The 19,117-nt window shown below is 44.8% G+C and overlaps 1 protein-coding gene across 1 annotated transcript in view; it reads right to left on the reverse strand.

Annotated features, from left to right (window-relative positions):
- Positions 1 to 19,117, reverse strand: part of ctnnd2a (catenin (cadherin-associated protein), delta 2a) — a 315,513-nt gene that overhangs the window by 24,405 nt on the left and 271,991 nt on the right. The window lies entirely within an intron of this gene.

Consider the following 19,117-nt stretch of genomic DNA (forward strand, 5'->3'; position numbering starts at 1 on the left):
CAAATTTAGGTCTGTGTTAGTGATAGATTAAGCTCTATTTTAATTTTTGTAGTTAAAGACTTTGCTATTTGTTCAGAATGATTTATTTGCCGCGCTTGTTCTGGGCCAGATATAGAAGTTTATAATGCATGTATTCTTTGAAGTTGCTCTTTATTCCATCTAGAGGAGTATGAAATTGCATTATTTCTTAGTAAGCCATTTATTGAGAGATACCTAGCATCATCCACTGACTGTCTAGTATCAATCTTTAAAAATTCTGCCAGTTGCAGTTCAAATTGTTCACAGAGCCACCAGCCAGTGGCTCTTTTAGGTAAATTAGTAATCACCCGTTGACATTTATATGCATGATGGTCTGTTGGGCTCATGTGCTTTATCTCTATGTTATGAACCAAAGACATAAGGGATGCAGACATAAATATGAAATCTATCCTTGAAAAAGATTTATGCCTATTTGAATAAAAAGTAGAATCGTTAGATGTGTGATTATGTGCCCGCCAAACATCTCTAAGATTAATTTCAGAAAGTAAATGATTTAATGTTTCATTTTTTTGTAGCTTAGAGTATGATTTGCTTGATTCGTCCAATTTTTGATTTAGTATGGCATTCGTGTCAGAACCGATTACTAATTCAAAATCAAGAGCCTGGCCAATGCTGAGTAAAAGAAAGACCTTCATATGTGTTTGGTGTATCTAAGTTGACGAATGCCACTTTTATTGCATTATATATACACTTAATAACGCAACTCTACCGTCTTCATCACCCCCTTTACCAATGATGGCTGTTTGAAGTGTTTTACATGTTAGTATTATTACCCATTTTTGTTTTATTTAAGGCAGAAGAGGGGGCATCCGGGCGGCATAGCGGTAGCAGTCTATTCCATTGCCTGCCAACACAGGGATCGCCGGTTCGAATCTCCGTGTTACGTCCGGCTTGGTCGGGCATCCCTGCAGACAGCAATTGGCCATATCTGCTGTCTGCGGGTGGGAAGCCAGATGTGGGTATGTGTCCTGGCCGCTGCACTAGCGCCTCCTCTGGTCGGTTGGGGTGCCTGTTCAGGGGGGAGGGGGAACTGGGGGGAATAGTGTGATCCTCCCATGTGCTACGTCCCCTTGGTGAAACTCCTCACTGTCAGGTGAAAAGAAGCGGCTGGCGACTCCACATGTATTGGAGGAGGCATGTGGTAGTCTGCAGCCCTCCCCAGCTCGGCGGCGGCGGCGGCGGGGGGGGGGGGGGGAGCAGCAACCAGAACGGCTCGGAAGAGTAGGGTAATTGGCCAAGTACAACTAGGAGAAAAAGGGGGGAAAAAATCCTGGGAAAAAAAAAAGGCAGAAGAGGAAGCACACACTTTATGGAGGGGGGTTCCAGTCTACTGACATCCTTTCTAAGTAGATGTGTCTCCTGGAGCGTACCTAACTCAACCTTATTTCTTGCTAGTAAGTCTAATGAGGCTACTTTTTTATTGGGAGAGTTAAGGCCCTTTGAGTTTTTCAAGTGTTTACAAGATGGGAATTGCCAACAATAAAAAGTACAGATTGATGACACACAACTTTAAAGTGAATCCTGACTTTAAATTTGCACACAAAGAAAGAAAAACAGAGAAAGAAGCGAGAAAGAAGAGAAAGAAAAATACCCTATGCCACCCCCACCCCCCAACACACTCCTCCCAACAAATACACACCCTCACTATATCCCAACCATTTACCCCCCCTCCCTTCCCACCTACCTACCCCACCATCCCTGTCCCCAACACCCTTGCAGGGTTGCAGCATAGCGGCGATGAGACAACCACTCCTGTGATGCATAATTGACAAATGACCAAAAAAAAAATCTACAACAAACTATTCAGGTGTTTGTGTGTGTGTCTGTGTCTGTGCGAGTGTTGCTCAGAACATAATATTCTTTAGATTACTTCTAAAGGGCTGCACTTTAGGCATACACAATCGCCATCTATCCCAGCCATTCAGCAAGTACCACTCTTCCCCAAGTGTTAGATCGGAAAGATTAAAGCAAGGTAGCGCTAAGTAATAGAGCCGCTGTCGTGTTATCTTTGAGTGGGCCATTACTTTGCCTCTAGTACTACCCAAGATTCACACCAAAGTACTAAGTGCGTGATAAATGCGTAACAAGTCTGTATTTCCCGGGGTTTAGGCAGCCAACGTTGTCTTTTATGTGTTGTGAAAAAACATGTTTCGTGTGAATATTTGCGAATAATGGACTGCGGCCCGATGCTGGGCGATGATGTCCTCTAACCGAGTCTCGCAATCAAAGGACTCATCTGCTCCCGTTGAGTTCCCCTTTGGTTTTTGCCAAGCAAAAAACAAGGCGAAATGTGCATGTGGGCTGAGAGCTCATTTGACCAACTGCAGACCCCTGCCCAGAATATACAAATTACAATATTACAATATTACAAACGGCCGCTGAGTGCCTTTATTCCTCTTTACTGTGCACCTACCACTATGCTGGCCCTACTGACTTTCATATATACCCGACTCCATCTCATTGTCTGTCTCTAAAATGGTAAAAGTTAACGGTTCCACAAATATCTCAGCGGCATGGGTCAGTTCATGACTTGAACTTTCTCCTTAACTTTTGATCCTCCTGCCTGCTGCCTTACCGTTTTTTCCTCCTTTTCCTCTGTTCTTTTCTTCCTTGTTTCCTTCAACCTAATTGACTTTAAAACTTCCCCTGGTGCATCAGCGAAGACTGATTGACATAAATGATTTTTCTTATCCCGTGACGTCGTCACTTTGAAATCCGCAGAACCCTCACCGCCTGGCAGTAAATCCTCTCTTATATTACCTCTAATAAGGCTGAGGAGTTGGGAAAGGCTGAGAACAGCAAACTATGAGAGCAGGCAAAACAGATGACACTATCAGCCTTCATAAAGCGAGCACACACACACAGACACACATGCCCACGTAACACAGATGACCCCACAGAGCCGTTCACATGCAGGCGGGCCAGCATGTATGTATGTATATGTATGCCCGTACCATCTCTGTTGCTTCCAGGCGCTCACATAGTAGATTTAAATATGCATTGCCGTGCATGCGCTCACAAACACACGGTGGGATTACAGTTAAACTCACAGTCAAACACACACACACACACACACACACACACACACACCACACACATACACACATACATGTAGAGCCATAATAGGAGGAGGCTGTGCGTTAATTGGTGTGGAGTTATCTCAGGCTTGCAGGCTGCATAGAGGGTTGAGCGGTCATTTCAGTCTTTTGTCTGAGCGGACAAAGTTGAGCTTTATCCTAAAATGATGACTCATTGTGTGACTGGCTCAAAGACGGACTAATTTGCTCACTGACTAAATGACTGACTAAGTAACTGACTGATGTACTGACTGCCTGATGAATAACTAACTAGTAAATGACAGATTTAACTAACCTGACTGACGGGCCCCCAAAGGGAATTCAATGAGATGAAAGTTGAGCAGAGCACAAGAATAAGGCACAGTGGAAGCTATGAGACAGGAACTCATATGCATGTGTGCGTGTGTGTGTGTGTGTGTGTGTGCGTGTGTGTGTGTGTGTTTGTCCATCCTTTTCCTTCACTAAAAAATGATCTAATCAACTGATTCTAAACTCAAGAATACTTTGTGTGTGTGCGTGTGTGTTCTTGAATGCACAGACGTATGCAGGTTTCTGCATATACCTATTTCTATCTGTCTGCATGCAGGCTTATCACAGTCATCTCTTGGGAGAAAGAGTGGAATTGAAACTAGTATGGGAGGGAGAGTGGGGGAGCGAGAGAGAGAGAGAGAGAGAGAGAGAGAGAGGAGAGAGAGAGAGAGAGAGAGAGAGAGAGAGAGAGAGAGAGAGAGAGAGAGAGATGAGAGAGAGAGAGAGAGGAGAGAGAGAGAGAGAGAGAGAGAGAGAGAGAGAGAGAGAGAGAGTGAAAGCAACAGTAATACAGAGGAGGAAAACAGGTGGAAGAACGCGAGAGCAACATAAAGGCAGGCAGAGACAAGAGGGGAGAAAGGGGGAGGGAGGTGGTGAGGAGCAGGGAAGGGAAGAGAGATGTTTAGGTTACACAGTCAGGTTTGGGTATATGCTGAGACGAATGCAATGTGAGATGGCTGGATAACTGGGAGAATTAAGCGAGGCAGCCCAAGTTATTTCCAATCCTTTTAATATCACACCTTGTTAGGGAAGACGCAACCACCTGATAAACGGGGGGGGGGGGGGGTGACCCATATCTGACAGTTGTGTACACACACACACACACACACACACACACACACACAAAAGTATTCTTGAGTTTAGAATCAGTTGATTAGATCATTTTTTAGTGAAGGGAAAGGACGGACGGACGCACACACGTTTCACTATCTTTATGAGGACCCCTCATTGACTACATTCATTTCCTAGCCCTTAACCCTAACCTTAACCACGCAAACTACATGCCTAACCCTAACCCTTACCCTAACCTTAACCTAACCCCTAATTCTAACCTTAACCCTAAAACCAAGTCCTAACACTAAAATAGACCGCTTACTTGTGAGGACCTCTAAAAGGGCCACACAAGGTAGGTGGTTTCTGTATTTTTCTATCCTAATGAGGACATTTGGTCCCCATTAGGATAATTAAACATGTACACCACACACACACACACACACACACACACACACACACACACACACACACATATGTATTTATTTTTCTCTACACAAACATAATCATGTGCATTCATAGATAGATGGCTGGATACAGATCACATATTCATATCAATATAAACATATTGATATGAATATGTGACATAAATCCGAATGAATTGGTGTGCTTCGTAACATCTTAAGTGCTTTCGCTAACAAGCTAATGTTGCTGATGTAATCGTCCCTTTGATGAATATAGCATCTTTTGGAACGGACAACTTTGTATGCATACACTTTATTAAGTATCACTGCACCACAGCTTCATTCATATTTCACACTTAGGCCCTTAATTGAGTTTTATCTAGGATGACAAACAATGAGTGCAGCAGTAGAGTGAGTTTATTTTAATACTGTAGATCATCAACATAAAAGTCCCTCCCCCCCCAAGGGTCCCTTACGTTCGGTGTTAACAAAAATATCAGTTTCAAATACATTAAGATGGTTGCATACTGTAAAATACTATGAAAATAGGCAGGAAAAGGTAGAGGAAGGAAAAACGGAGAGCATCAACTCCTAATTCCAAGTTGTAGTGCACCACCATATAGACAACACCGAGACAACACTCGAGTTCGTGCTCTCTGCTCGGATCTTGTTTCCCTGTTGATGAGATGTGAATTATACTGGGAATGCATCCTTAAATAGAAAAGAAGCACCGTGAGGATCAAAGCACCGGCTAATAAACCTGTATCGGTTGCCTCCCCTGCCAATATAATCACCTTCACTGGGGAGACAAGGGCTGCTAATGTATTTCTGTGCCTCGTTCCCTCATGCGCTGCTAACGCCCATCGAGTGGAGCGTGCTTCATCAGTGCCATAATGGCTGATTTGATTTAAAGAGCTCCAATTACCCTCAACAATGGAGATATTTGATTGTTTACTGACGGAGAAGGGAGACGGTTATTGGAGGAAAATTGGAGGTAATTGTCTCGGGGAGATCTGAGATGAGATGAAATGGCTTGATTGGTCGTGGTGTCAGATGGTCTGAAAAATAAAGATGGTCAGTGCAGAGTTTTTAACAACTGTGTGTGATGGGGCGTCCAGGTAGCATAGTGGTCTATTCTGTTGCCCACCAACATGAGGATTGCCAGTTCGAATCCCTGTGTTACCTCCGGCTTGGTCGGGTGTCCCTATAGACACAATTGGCTGTGTCTGCGGATGGGAAGCCAGATGTGGGTATGTGCCCTGGTTGCTGCACTACTATCTCCTCTGGTTGGTCAGGGTGCCTGTTCGGGGGGGGGGGCCCGCTATGCCCCCCTGGTGAAACTCCTCACTGTCAGGTGAAAAGAAGCGGCTGGAGACTCCACATGTATCGGAGGAGACGTGGTAATCTGCAGCCCTCCCCGGATCGGCAGAGGGGGTGGAGCAGAGATCTGGACTGCTTGGAAGAGTGGGGTAATTGGCTGGGGGCAATTGGGGGGAAAAAGGGGGGGAAATAAAAAAACAAACAAACTACCCCCCCCCCCAAAAAAACAAAAACAAAAACAAAAACAAAAAAAAATGTGTGTGAGATCCCGGGATGGGTTTCATCTAGGATTAATGGTTCTGCAAGTTATGAGTGGAGAAGCTGATATCCCCAGATACTGTGGCCATGCTATGTTCTTAAAGCCTTTCTCAGTCCCTGCAGTACAATGCAGACTGAATAAATCAGTATGCGCTGAAATGTTAGCCCCCTAAAAATAGCCCGGAAATGAGGTAGTTTAGCCTGCAGTTGCAAATCTGAGTTGAGAAAAAAAAAAATCTTGCTTGCTTAATATAGGACAATCTTTCACATGGTATTGAGGTAACTGTTCAAAAGCTGTTTCTTAACTAAAGGCATTCTCCAAACCACCCTCCCGTGGCAATGAAAATCAAACACTGAATCAATCACTGACAGGAATTTAATCTCTGTTTACATGTTTTTACAGTAGAACAATTTCAAGTCACTTTGTCCATTATTAATAGACGGGGGCGGGGGGGGGCTGTGGGATATTTATTTTTCAATATTTCAGTCATACTAAGCATTCCACTGCACATCTCACAATCCCGCTGCTGTTAAAGGACAAGGTCTCTCCAGCTGTCACTGTGAGAAATGTGCTGGTTAGCACTAACTGGATGGCAATTTAGAAGTAAGGGCAGCCATTAAACTACCGTGGCTACTCCTGGAAGGTGCAAATGATGTTTCTCGGGTTTTCCAGGCGCAAGCTTTTGACAACAGCACAGCATCCACAGGGGGCGCCAGATTCAAAGTAACGTGACGCTGGCCTCTCTTTTGTAGGATCATTGAGAGTGACACTCATTATGGGTCTCACTTCTCAGTGTCTGTGACAGCTCATATGCTGAATAATGTACTTTATGCATCGCCGCTAGCACCATCCTTACCAAGCCACATAAGGTATGAATGACCTCCAAACTCACCAATTCACTGACGCGATACAACGAGGACATCTTTCAATTCAGATTAAAAAGAAGAAAAAAAAAAGATGCCGAGGTGAATATTAAAAGATGAAACACGGCTGGTTTGCAGAGGTCAGAAACTGGGGTACGCTGAAAAGTGGCACACACACACACTGTCGCTCCCTGATATAAAATATCCTGCCTTCTTGTGTCTGATGCATTTCACACCAGTTATATCTTGCCCTCTGTAACTCCCTTTGATGTCTGTGGGTGACAGATCGGTGACAGATCTACGGTGGAAGACTGCAGGAGACGGAGGGAGAAAGAAAGAGAGAGAGAGAGAGAGAGAGCGAGAGAAAGGGAGAGAGAGAGAAAGAAAAATGGGGGTATCCCCCCCATGAGAAACCTGTGGCTTCATTAAAAGACTTGCAGCACACATGAAAGAGATACTGTCTGCATCTGAGGTACATATTAGCATACATACATACACAGAACACACAGAGGGAAGAGAGAGAGAGAGAGAGAGAGAGAGAGAGAGAGAGAGGAGGAGAGAGAGAGAGAGAGAGAGAGAGAGAGAGAGAGAGAGAGAGAGAGAGAGAGAGAGAGAGAGAGAAAGACAGAAAGATGCCAATCAAACTACTGGTCGAATACAGTTGGAGTACATTTTGCACCAAAGACATTTTTAACTGGGACCTTGAGGTATCACAGGAAATACTGGAGGGTGAAGAGGTAAACAATATCTGTGTTTATTGCAGAAGCACACACACACACACACACACACACACACACAACAAACACGCAATAAACCCCCACGGTATATTTGCTCAGAAGTCAGAGTGGCCGTGGGCTCTCTCGTTTGGTTCCTGGCATTAACAGAGCTGCTCAGTAATGGTTCTGCACCAGGAGTAAAATGAGTCAGGGCCAGCAGTGAAGTTATGGCTGAGGACCACAACCTTTATGATTCTGAGCAAAGAGGACCTTGGTGAACTCCATGCTCATCCTGCTACTTTCTGTTGCTTTACATGTTCTTAACTAAGTATGCCCATACAATCATATCATAACTCTTTTTGACTGATACGATCGACTTAACTACAGAGTATCAATTGATCTGCTTGGTCCTGGTTTATTATATCGTGCATCGAGACAAAATAAATGGGGGGGATCCAATGTGCTCCGGAAAGTAGGTTCCACAGCCAAAGCATTGAAAGTAATCACTTGAGTTGACCGACGACAGATGGATGTATAGGTTCTTTTGAAGAGGAACCTGAGCATCATTAAAACCTCACGACAAACATGCCAAACTCCATCAAACATTACCCAGGTCTTGGTGAATTTATAAAGTGAGATAAATTTAAACTTGATAACCTTATAATCGTCAGTCTTTCTCCCTTTATTCCTATTTCCTTCCCATGCCATATTTTTCACCTCTCACCAACTCTCCCTCTGTCCCTCTCTAACAGCCTGGCCAAGTGCAACAGAGAACAGTTACTGTTAGAAAATAAAGTGCGCTGGTAAAATGTGAAAGAAAAACGCTCCCATATGCACAAAGATGCAGTCATTTCATAACACTACAACACGTGTTGATATGAAATGAAAATGAAAGCCACTTTATTTGACATTATATCCTTACAAAGAATTCATCCTCTGCATGTAACCCATCCTATTGTATAGTCAAGTCAAGTTTATTTATATAGCACATTTAAAACAACCACAGTTGAACCAAAGTGCTGCACAAGCTTAAAATACAATATAAAATAAGTGACACATAAGACTATAAAAATACATGTAAAGAAGACATAATAAAATAAAGAATATAAAATGTAACAATAAAACATAGAGTAAAAGCGTATTTGCACAATAAAATCATGGTATCGAGCTCAACTTGAATTGAATGCCAGCGAGAAGAGGTAGGTCTTTAACAAAGTTTTAAAAGTCTCTAGGGTCAGAGCAGATCTTATAGGAGCAGTGGGGCAGCTGCAGCACCCGGCGACCAACTCCAGTTCTTCTTTCCGTTGCCTTGCTCAGGGGCACAGACAGGACTATTAACCCTAACATGCATGTCTTTTTGATGGTGGGAGGAAACCGGAGCACCCGGAGGAAACCCACGCAGACATGGGGAGAACATGCAAACTCCACACAGAAAGGACCCGGGACGGCCTGGGGTTCAAACCCAGGACCGTTTTGCTGTGAGGCAACAGTGCTAACCACTGGGCCACCGTGCTGCCAAAATGTATGGGATGGTACTTGAGGATACAATGAACTCATTAGTAATGCTACCAAACTCTCTTTAAGCATGCCAGAGTGATTAGCTGCTAGCTGTGTAGCCTTTGTCAACAGCTGAGACACCCAAACAGTTGACGAGGCTAAAAGAGAATGGATGTTTTGATTTGTCATCCCATCTACAAGCACTTGGGTTGGCTGAAAATCATGGCGAAGAACATGTGCGTAGCCATTCATTCCCCTCACCACCATGAGACTCCACTATGCTGTGTGTGTATGTGTGTGTGTGTATGTGTACAAGAAGCGAAGCGAGGAAAAGAGAGACTCAGCGAGAGAGAGAGAGAGAGAGAATGAAGGAAAATGAAAGGATCACGTCAGGATTGTTATAGGTGCCCGAGCGGTCTTTGTTGACACACCATCTTGCTGTCTGTGGGTGTTCAACGTGGCTCACAGCGCTGAAAACACACATACACAGGGGATGCCATAATTAGAGACCGCCCTGCAGTGCCCTCCTTTTGTTTCCACAGTAACACTCTGCCACTGATGTCATTAGCACCAGGCACAAAAGAGCGGAGTAGCTCGTGAAAAAGAGGGGTGGGAAAGAAAGAGCAAGAAAAAGAGAGAGAGAGAGAGAGAGAGGGAGATGTAGAAATATGAGCTCATGTCTGATCCAACCCTGAGAATGATAGGAGGTGCGCTAGATATAGATGAGACGAAAGCTGGGAGGGTGGGGGGAGAGAGAGAGATTCAGAGAGAGGATGAAAAGAACAGAGATGTTGAAAAAGGGGTAAAATATTCCTGCTGGAGACACGGAGGTGGGTAGAGAGGTGAAAATGAGCAAAAAATGAAGGGGAAGGAGAGAGGAGTGACAGCAGGGAGGGTGAGTTTAAGTAAATGAGGGTGCAGGGCGTGACAAGAGGGAAGTAGAACAAGGAGGAAAGGACAGAAAAGGACAGGAGGTAAGAGAAAAGAGAGAGAGAGAGAGAGAGAGAGAGAGAGAGAGAGAGAGAGAGAGAGAGAGAGAGAGAGAGAGAGAGAGAGAGAGAGAGAGAGGAAAAAGAAAGAACATCTGGATGAACAACCAAGATATCTGGACATGGCTCGAACGTTGTGCGGCAGTTACGTTACTCTACTGTTCGATGTGTTTTGTAAACTTGATCCTTTTTTCAGTGCTGTTGTGAAGTTTCATCTTTTAGCTTCAGTGATATTTTGTGATTGGGTTCTTTTAATATTTCTGGTTTCATATTTTCATTAAGTGTGAATATTTTGAAAAGATGAAGTGCATTATGGGTGGCACGATTATGCAGTGTTTAGCGCAGTCGTCTCACAGCAAGAAGGTCCTGGGTTCGAGCCCCGGGGTAGTCCAACCTTGGGGTTCATCCCGGGTCGTCCTCTGTGTGGAGCTTGCATGTTCCCCCCTGTCTGCGTGGGTTTCCTGCGGGTGCTCCAGTTTCCTCCCACAGTCCAAAGACATGTAGGTCAGGTGAATCAGCCGTACTAAATTGTCCCTAGGTGTGAATGTGTGTGTGTGTGTGTGTGTGTGTGTGTGTGTGTGTGTGTGTGTGTGTGTGTGTGTGTGTGTGTGTGTGTGTGTGTGTCAGCCCTTTGATGGACTGGCAGCCTGTCCAGGGTGTCTCCTCACCTGCTGCCCAATGACTGCTGGGATAGGCTCCAGCATCCCCACGACCCTGAGTAAGGATAAGCGGTTTGGATAATGGATGGATGGATGGAAGGGCATTATTGTTGTTGTCATCGCTAAGATCAGTAGCATTGGTAGTGGTGGTTGCAGCAGGCAAATTAATACTCAGTTAATTTTGGTTGCGGAAAAAGGGGCCGGAGAGAGTGGTGCAAAGAACTCAGCTTTGCATGACTTCAGCAAGGAATCAAACACATTTATCATCAAATTTCTGCAGACACGTTCACAGCTGGTTTGCTTTGTGCAGTTGAAAGTGAACTCTGTTTCTTCTATGGGAACATGAATCTAAACGAACTAAATCTGCTGTGCGGAGTAAATGAGTTTAAACTTAACTACCTCCTGAAAAATGCTTACATTGCCTTTAGTGTTTCTTCCAATGCTAATACACATTATGACCAATGATGCAAAGTGACTCAAATGTTTTGACTTTATTACCATTGACAATAATTTAGCAATATGCATTGCAGTTTGTCATCACGATAAGCTATAAACTCTGTATAATACAAGAACACGTGCCAATGCAATAATGAGAAACTAAAAGGAACAGAAGAAAATGTCTGACAATGCAACAATTTCACTACCCTTACTAACCTTAAACAGCGTGTCATGGAATTCCTAATAAAATTGAGAATAAATTGACCTGTTGGCAATGTCTCCATGCAGAAATTGTAGTTCTGATTCAGAAAACATTTCAGGTCACAAACTTAGATTCTGCTTAAAATTTAACCGTAGGAGGATTTGGCGGCAACAATACTGCGGGGCTGAGTTTTTAGTAAATACCATTTTTTTTGCAAATAAGATTTTTTTTCCCCCTCATAAACTGTAACTTTGGCTTGAATTTTGTCATGAGCACAGATTGTGTGAATGTTTTGTAAAAGAGGCTCAACAGCTGCTGCTGTAAGGCTGTATTTCCTGAAGAGAAGAAAGATGGAGATGAAGAAAGAAAAAAAAAGAAGAAGCAAAAAACAAAAAACAAACCTGGCATCTTCTTGGCTTTCAGATACTGTACCCAATTCATGTGTGTCAAATTACCATCCTTAAGTAAATGGGGGAGGATTGCAGAGATGGTGTAATGTTGAATGGGACACATTTATGGCTATGTAGACATACAGTACATTATGCAAATCAAACACTATGAAGGAGGTGAAATTAGGAAGGACAAAACATTGACAGATGCCGAGGACGATTCTCCCCGACATCAATACGCTGCTAAATCACATTACAGATGGATTGGAATGCAAGCACACAATGTGGCTAGCGCTTTAGTTCTCACTGCTGCTTGCCCGCCCTATCCCCCCTCTCTTTTCTCACCCTTAATCATCCCCCTTTGATTTATCAGCCACAACCCTTTCCCTATTTCTTCTCTCCCACACTTCATTGTTTCTTCCCTCATTACTTCCTCATTTCTCCCTCGGTTAGCTATCTCCCCTATCGCCATGTTTTCTCTTTCTATCACGCCTCTTATCCTGTCAATCCCATCTAATCCAGTGCAATACAAGCTATCGGTTTCTTAATGCTTTCAAAGGATTGACACTCTGGAATCATTGTCAGTGAAAGGAAAAGCTCACCTTTGCTAACTCGGCTTTGCTGGGTTCTCGCAGACTATTCCCTGACTATTCTCCTGTGGCTGGGTTGCACACCCTAATGACACTACCAGCTTAAAAGCCTTAGCATTGGGAAGGAAGATGGTGGCCATTAGGCTTATCCAGGTACAAGCTCAGTTGTTGTGTCTCTTCACTTTTACTGGTGTCATTCATACAGAAATCAACATGTATACACCAATACAACAGGCTGGATCTATGATACATCTGGGAGAAATTGTATGAATTATTTATCTCCCAACATCTTTTCATCCCTGATGAATTACAGACTAACGCCATGCCTGAGCATATAGGCCTACCTGGGCATATACTGCCGACAGGTAAGAATACCGGACGACGACGTACGGGCACAATCACCAGGTTCAGAAAGCAACCCTACTGACCAACCTTGCTGACTTTGCTACTCTCCAACGTTAGATTGCTGAGGAATAAAATGGACGAACCCCTATTTTTGATCTAAACTAACTGGAATTACAAGGAATCATCTGCCCTCTGCCTTACCGAGATCTAGCTGGATCAACACACCCTTGATGCAGCTCGAACAAACACCCCCAGATTTTTCTATCCACTGAGCTGACAGGTCAGTTAAACTGTTCCCCCCTCCCCCCTTTTATCTCCCGAATTGCATTTGGCCAATTACCCCTCTCTTCGAGCTGTCCCGGTTGCTGCTGCACCCCCTCTGCCGATCTGGGGAGGGCTGCAGACTACTACATGCCTCCTCCGATACATGTGGAGCCACCGGCCGCTTCTTTTCACCTGACAGTGAGGAGTTTCACCAGGGGGACATAGCGTGTGGGAGGATCACGCTATTTCCCCCAGTTCCTCCTCCCCCCTGAACAGGCACTCCGACCATCCAGAGGAGGCGTAGTGCAGCGACCAGGACACATACCCACATCCAGCTTCCCAACCGCAGACACGGCCAATTATGTCTGTAGGGACGCCCAACCAAGCCGAAGGTAACACGGGGATTCAAATGGCCAATCCCCGTGTTGGTAGGCAACAGAATAGACCGCTATGCTACCTGGACGCCCCAGTTAAACTCTTTGAAATATAAAGGCGGAGGTATATGTTTTATGATTAATGAACGCTGGTGTACCAACTCCACCATAGTATCATGGTCCTGCTCCCCAGTCCTTGAATTCCTAAACATTACGTGCAGACCCTTCTACCTCCCAAGGAATTTTGCATCCATTGTGTTAACTTGTGTTTACATCCTAATGCAAGCTAATCCTAACACAGCCACCAGTGAACTAGCACATCACATATCCTCAGTTGAAAGAACACACCCACACTCCACAATAACAGTACTGGATGACTTCAACCACTGCAATTTGTCCGGCAACCTCCCTAACTATATGCAACAGGTGACATGTCCCACAAGAGAAGATAAAATGCTATACAACAATCATGTTGTTGTATAGCATTAGGCTTATTCAGATACAAGCCACTGCTATACAACAATCATGTCAGTTTACCGTGCCTTGAAACTCTGAGAGGTTGCTTTGAATGCACTATTTGGGACATCTTCAGAGTTATGTGTAACTATCTTTTTTGCGAATTGATGTTTGCGGTGGCCTCACCCAGTACCGTCTATGCAGCGTCTTTGTCCATGTCTACATCTTAAGTTTGTTTTCGTTTGATGGCTGGGAGAGCTTGGTCTGCTGCGTCCTGTGGGTACAGGGACCATGGCCCTACCTGGAGCTGTGCCCGAAGAGGTAACAATGACGGGCGGTCTAACAGGACGCGGAAGCGGGGCAGGCTAAGCTAACTGCTAGCCCATGCAGACCGACAGTTTCAATAACACCGAGGGCGGTCTGGCAGCGGCCTCACCTAGCGTTGACTGTGTTTTTAGTGTCCTCGTGTGGAGTGTGGGAAGGTGTGTCAAGGGTTTCTGGCTAGGAAAACTACTGCTGGATTGGCTGAGGGAGCTTGGTCTGCTGCGTCCTATGGGCCCAAGGATCAAGGCCCTGACTGGAGCTGTGCCTGAAGAGGAAACATCGAGGGGGGTCTGACAGGACGCAGAAGTGGGGCAGGCTGAGCTAACTGCTAGCCCGTGCAGACTGGCAGTCATCCTGGCTGGCGTTTGTTCTCCCCGACAGTGATTTTATTTTGTTCTTTTTTGTTTAGTTTGGATATATGTGTTCTTGTAGTACTTGTAGTTTTTGGATGTGTTTTTGTCTTTGTGTTGCACTGCTGTGGGCTGGGGGAAATTATGTTTTGTTTCATTTCATGTGCGCAAGTGCATGAAATGAAATTACAAATAAAGTGTTTCTGATTCTGATTTGTATCTGGCCAATTACCCCACTCTGCTGAGCTGTCCCAGTTGCTGCTCCACCCCCTCTGCTGATCCGGGGAGGCTGCAGACTACAACATGCCTCCTCCGATACATGTGGAGTTGCCAGCTGCTTCTTTTCACCTGACAGTGAGGAGTTTTGTCAGCGGGACATAGCACGTAGGAGGATCACGCTATTCCCCCCAGTTCCCCTTCCCCCTCGAACAGGCGCCCTGACCAACCAGAGGAGGCGCTAATACAGTGACCAGCACACATACCCACATCCGGCTTCCAACCCGCAGACACGACCAACTGTGTCGGTAGGGATGCCTGACCAAGCCAGAGGTAACATGGGGATTCAAACTGGCGATCCCCGTGTTGGTAGGCAACGGAATAGACCGCCACACCACCCGACGCCCATGTGTAAACTACCTTGACAAGTACACATACACAGTGACGTCATACATCCGGTTTTGTGTGGATCAATGTATCCCGACCAAAACCATGATGACGTACAATAACAGCAAACCCTGGTTCTCGAAAGAACTAACTGCACTATGCAGGAAAAAGAATTCTGCCTTTCACAGTGGCGACAGGGAGAAGCATAAGTCTACCAAATATGAACTGCACTCTGCAATCAGGAAAGCCAAGTCTGACTACACTGAAAAAAACTGCAACAACAACTCACTACCAATAACCCCAGAGCAGTCTGGAAAAGCCTGAAGGAGATGACAAACTACAAAAAGGGGCCTGCGTCACCACCAGATGAGGACCCTAGTCTCCATGACAGGCTCAGTGAATTTTATGCACGGTTTGAGGATGCACACACCCCAGCACTCATCCCCCCTCTCCCTCCTTCCCTCACCGTTCCTGAGGAGGCTTTTCAAAAAACGAAAGGAAAGCAGCAGGGCCAGATCAGCTCTCCCATGCTATTCTTAACCACTGTGCGACTCAACTGGTGTTCACTGACATTTTCAGCACCTCCTTATGACAGTGCAGTTCCACAGTGTTTCAGAAAATCTACCATCATCCCGGTCCCTAAATCCAAAACAACATGCCTCAACTTCAGGCCAATTGCCCTAACTTCAGTGGCTATAAACGTGTTTGAGAGCTTAGTCCTTTCCTACATGAAGTCCTGTATATCCCCACTGATTGATCATATCAGTTTACTTATCGGGCTAATAAATCCGTTGAGGATGCTATAAACCTGCCTCTTCACTTCACTCTGCAACACTTGGAATCAACCAACACCTACGCATGCATCCTGTTTATAGACTTGTAGCTCAGCCTTCAACACCATTAATCCTCTCTCACTCGTCACCAGGCTTCTAGACATGAACATCAACCCAGCTCTGTGTTACAGGATACTAGACTTTCTTAGAAACAGAATTCAATCTGTCAAGGTTAACAACGCTACATCATGCCCTCTGACCCTCAGTACGGGCTGTATGTCATCTCCTCTGCTTTTCTCCATCTGCACCAACAAGTTTACATCTTACCACAGCTTAGTCAAAATGTTCAAGTATGCAGACGACACTACTGTCATTAGACTAATCACTATTAGTGACGAGACTCAGTACTGCCAAGAGGTGAAAATGGCTGTATATTGGTGCAGCAACAATAACTTCTTACTCAATACCTCAAAAACAATGGAAATAGCTGTAGACCTCAGGAAGAGGACAAACATCAAAGCCCCAGTTCATATCTGACCAACCCATGACCCTGACTGACTCCTTCAAATTCCTCGGCACCTACATCAGTAACACTCTGAAATGGAATATCAACACCAACCACATCATCAAAAAGGCTCAGCAAAGACTGCACTTCTTCTGGCAACTGAAAAAGTACCATGTCAAAAAACACCTGTTGGTCCACTTCTATAAAGCCATCATAGAGAGCATCCTCTCACTGTCTGGTATGGGAGCTCAGACTGTCACACCGAGAGGAAACTGGAGCGGATTGACACTACAGCCTCCAAAATAATTGGTTGTGACCTTTCCCCAGTCAACTCACTGTATAAAAAGCACACCTTCAACTGGGCAGCTAGAATAACCCGTGACCCCCCCCACCCCGCCACCTCTTCCAGTTTCTCTCCCCTGGAAGGTGCTACAGGTCCATATTAACCAAAACCACCCAATTCAGAAACAGCTTGTGTCCTACAGCAGTCAGAACACTTAACATCCCTTGCTAGCCCCCCTTGCTACTAGACCCCTTAAACTGACCTGAATGCACTGTATGCACTGGACTGAACTCAGACTGGACTTGTTTGCACTGCAACATCAATCATTGTACTCTCTCACTGCTGGGCTACTTGCTATGCTGGGGAACTGGGCTCTTCATATCGTATATCGTATATTCACTGTACATATTCTCACATTCACCCGTTTCCTTTGTGTGTGTGTTGTTGTTATGGTTTATGATGCTGCTTGTTTTTCTCTCACTGGAACTGAGCTGCCATGGTGTACCAAAACAATTACCCCCACCATTGTTGCGTGGCAATAATGGGTATCTAAAGTCGAAATTGAAGCAATGACATTTTCTAACATCGCTCCTTAATTCATCCGTCATGCATTTTGTGCTTTCGCTTTCTAATAAAAAAGGCATAAAAGGAAGAAATTCAGTTTTTCAAAATTTCTCTTTTTAAAAGAGCTCCACGTAGTTCAGCTTCTTTCAACAGTGCTTATTTTTTTCTGATAGCCATGACGTCACCAGACACACTCATTTACATACAGCCAATCAGATCAAATCATCAAACTACGAAACCCCGCCTACCCTTAGCGCCTTTTACTTGTCACTCAAAGGTCCAAAAAAAATGTTGCTGAACACTGAATTATGCTGTGTTCAAGGTTTACAGACACAGTAAGTTTAATGTGATTACTGATTCCAGGCTGACTTTAAGGCACGCCCTCGGACGAGCTGCGGAAAGAGATTTGTTTTTCACAAAAGGTTTTTTTTTGTGTCAGCCATGCAATGGGGGTATTAGAGTTACAAGGCACTTTCCTTTAACAAAGACCAAAAGGCAGCACCGTGAAATTTTTTTGTCATCTTGGGTTAAATGGTGTCCTTTTGCACAAGCGCTGTGATGTAAAATGCTGTTCTCCCTGTTCGACGCTGAGGTTAGCATGGCAGAGGAGATACAAAGCGTGTGGGCAGGGGGGGGCTAGTCTCCGGGGAGTGTCTGGCCCCTCTCCTCACATCTGTCCACACACATTGACTCACACCCCCTCCAGAGCGTTGCCTTAACCCTGACTGCTGCTCCCGTCCCCTCCACTTTGTTTCACGCATCTCTCTCTCTCTCTCTGTTTCTTTCCTCTGCCTCTCATTGTGCCTAGCTCCCACGTTTGTCTGTCTTCTTCTGTTTTCTATAGCTCTTGTGCAACCCCCCCCCCCCCGCACGCCTTGTTGTCCACCTTTGTTGTGCATTAAAACCACAGGGAAATGGAATCTCGTGCAGCACTTTAACTGGGTCACGTCGCTGACGAATAAGTTAGCTGTGCATTCAGACGAAACCACTTCACACTCTGAAACTGCTTTGACTGGCGGATTGGAGAGTGATTACATTATTCAGTCCAATCAGTCTCTTTTGCTTCTTCTCCATCTCCATTACCTTCCCCCGTGTCTGTTTTGGTTTTATACCTCTTCAGCCTCTCTCTCTCTCTGTTCTCCTTTTATCTGTTCTCCTTCTCTCTCTCTTTCTTCCTTTCATTCCTTAAATTGCCCTCTGCGTCTCAATCTGCTGGATTTGGCGGGCAGTTGTAAACGTCTAAAAGTGGACCAGTCTTACTTCATAATTTAATCAGAGTGCTTTAAAGACTGCCCGGGTAAAATATTTACAGTTGCTCTTACAAATGATAGTTATTCAAATAGAATCCAATCGTTCCTCTTAGTACCAAAAACATTTCTCAAATTAGTATCTATCCGTCTCTCTGTCATCTGCCATCTAGCTTCGTCATCTGGATTCATTTGCCATATTTGTGCCGTTCACCAGAGAGAAAATGCAGCTGTGGAGGTGGATAAGTCACTACTCTGTGCAAAGCTATCTAGTAATGCTGCTAAGCATGCTGCTAAGTAAGTTATATAAAACCAGTTTCACCGTAAAGCAATTAGAAATGATAACCACATACTGTATGGTAACCATATATAATGAAACAGGACACAATACACAATGCTTTTCAGCTGTGACGACACACAACTTTGGTTTCATGAAATGGTAACAGTGGAGAGGACGGTACAAGGTGCAAACTTGTGACTCGGGCTCAAGGGCAATATTGAGGACAG

The sequence above is a fragment of the Lampris incognitus genome, chromosome 19 (genome assembly GCF_029633865.1).
Source record: "Lampris incognitus isolate fLamInc1 chromosome 19, fLamInc1.hap2, whole genome shotgun sequence".
NCBI lineage: Eukaryota > Metazoa > Chordata > Actinopteri > Lampriformes > Lampridae > Lampris > Lampris incognitus.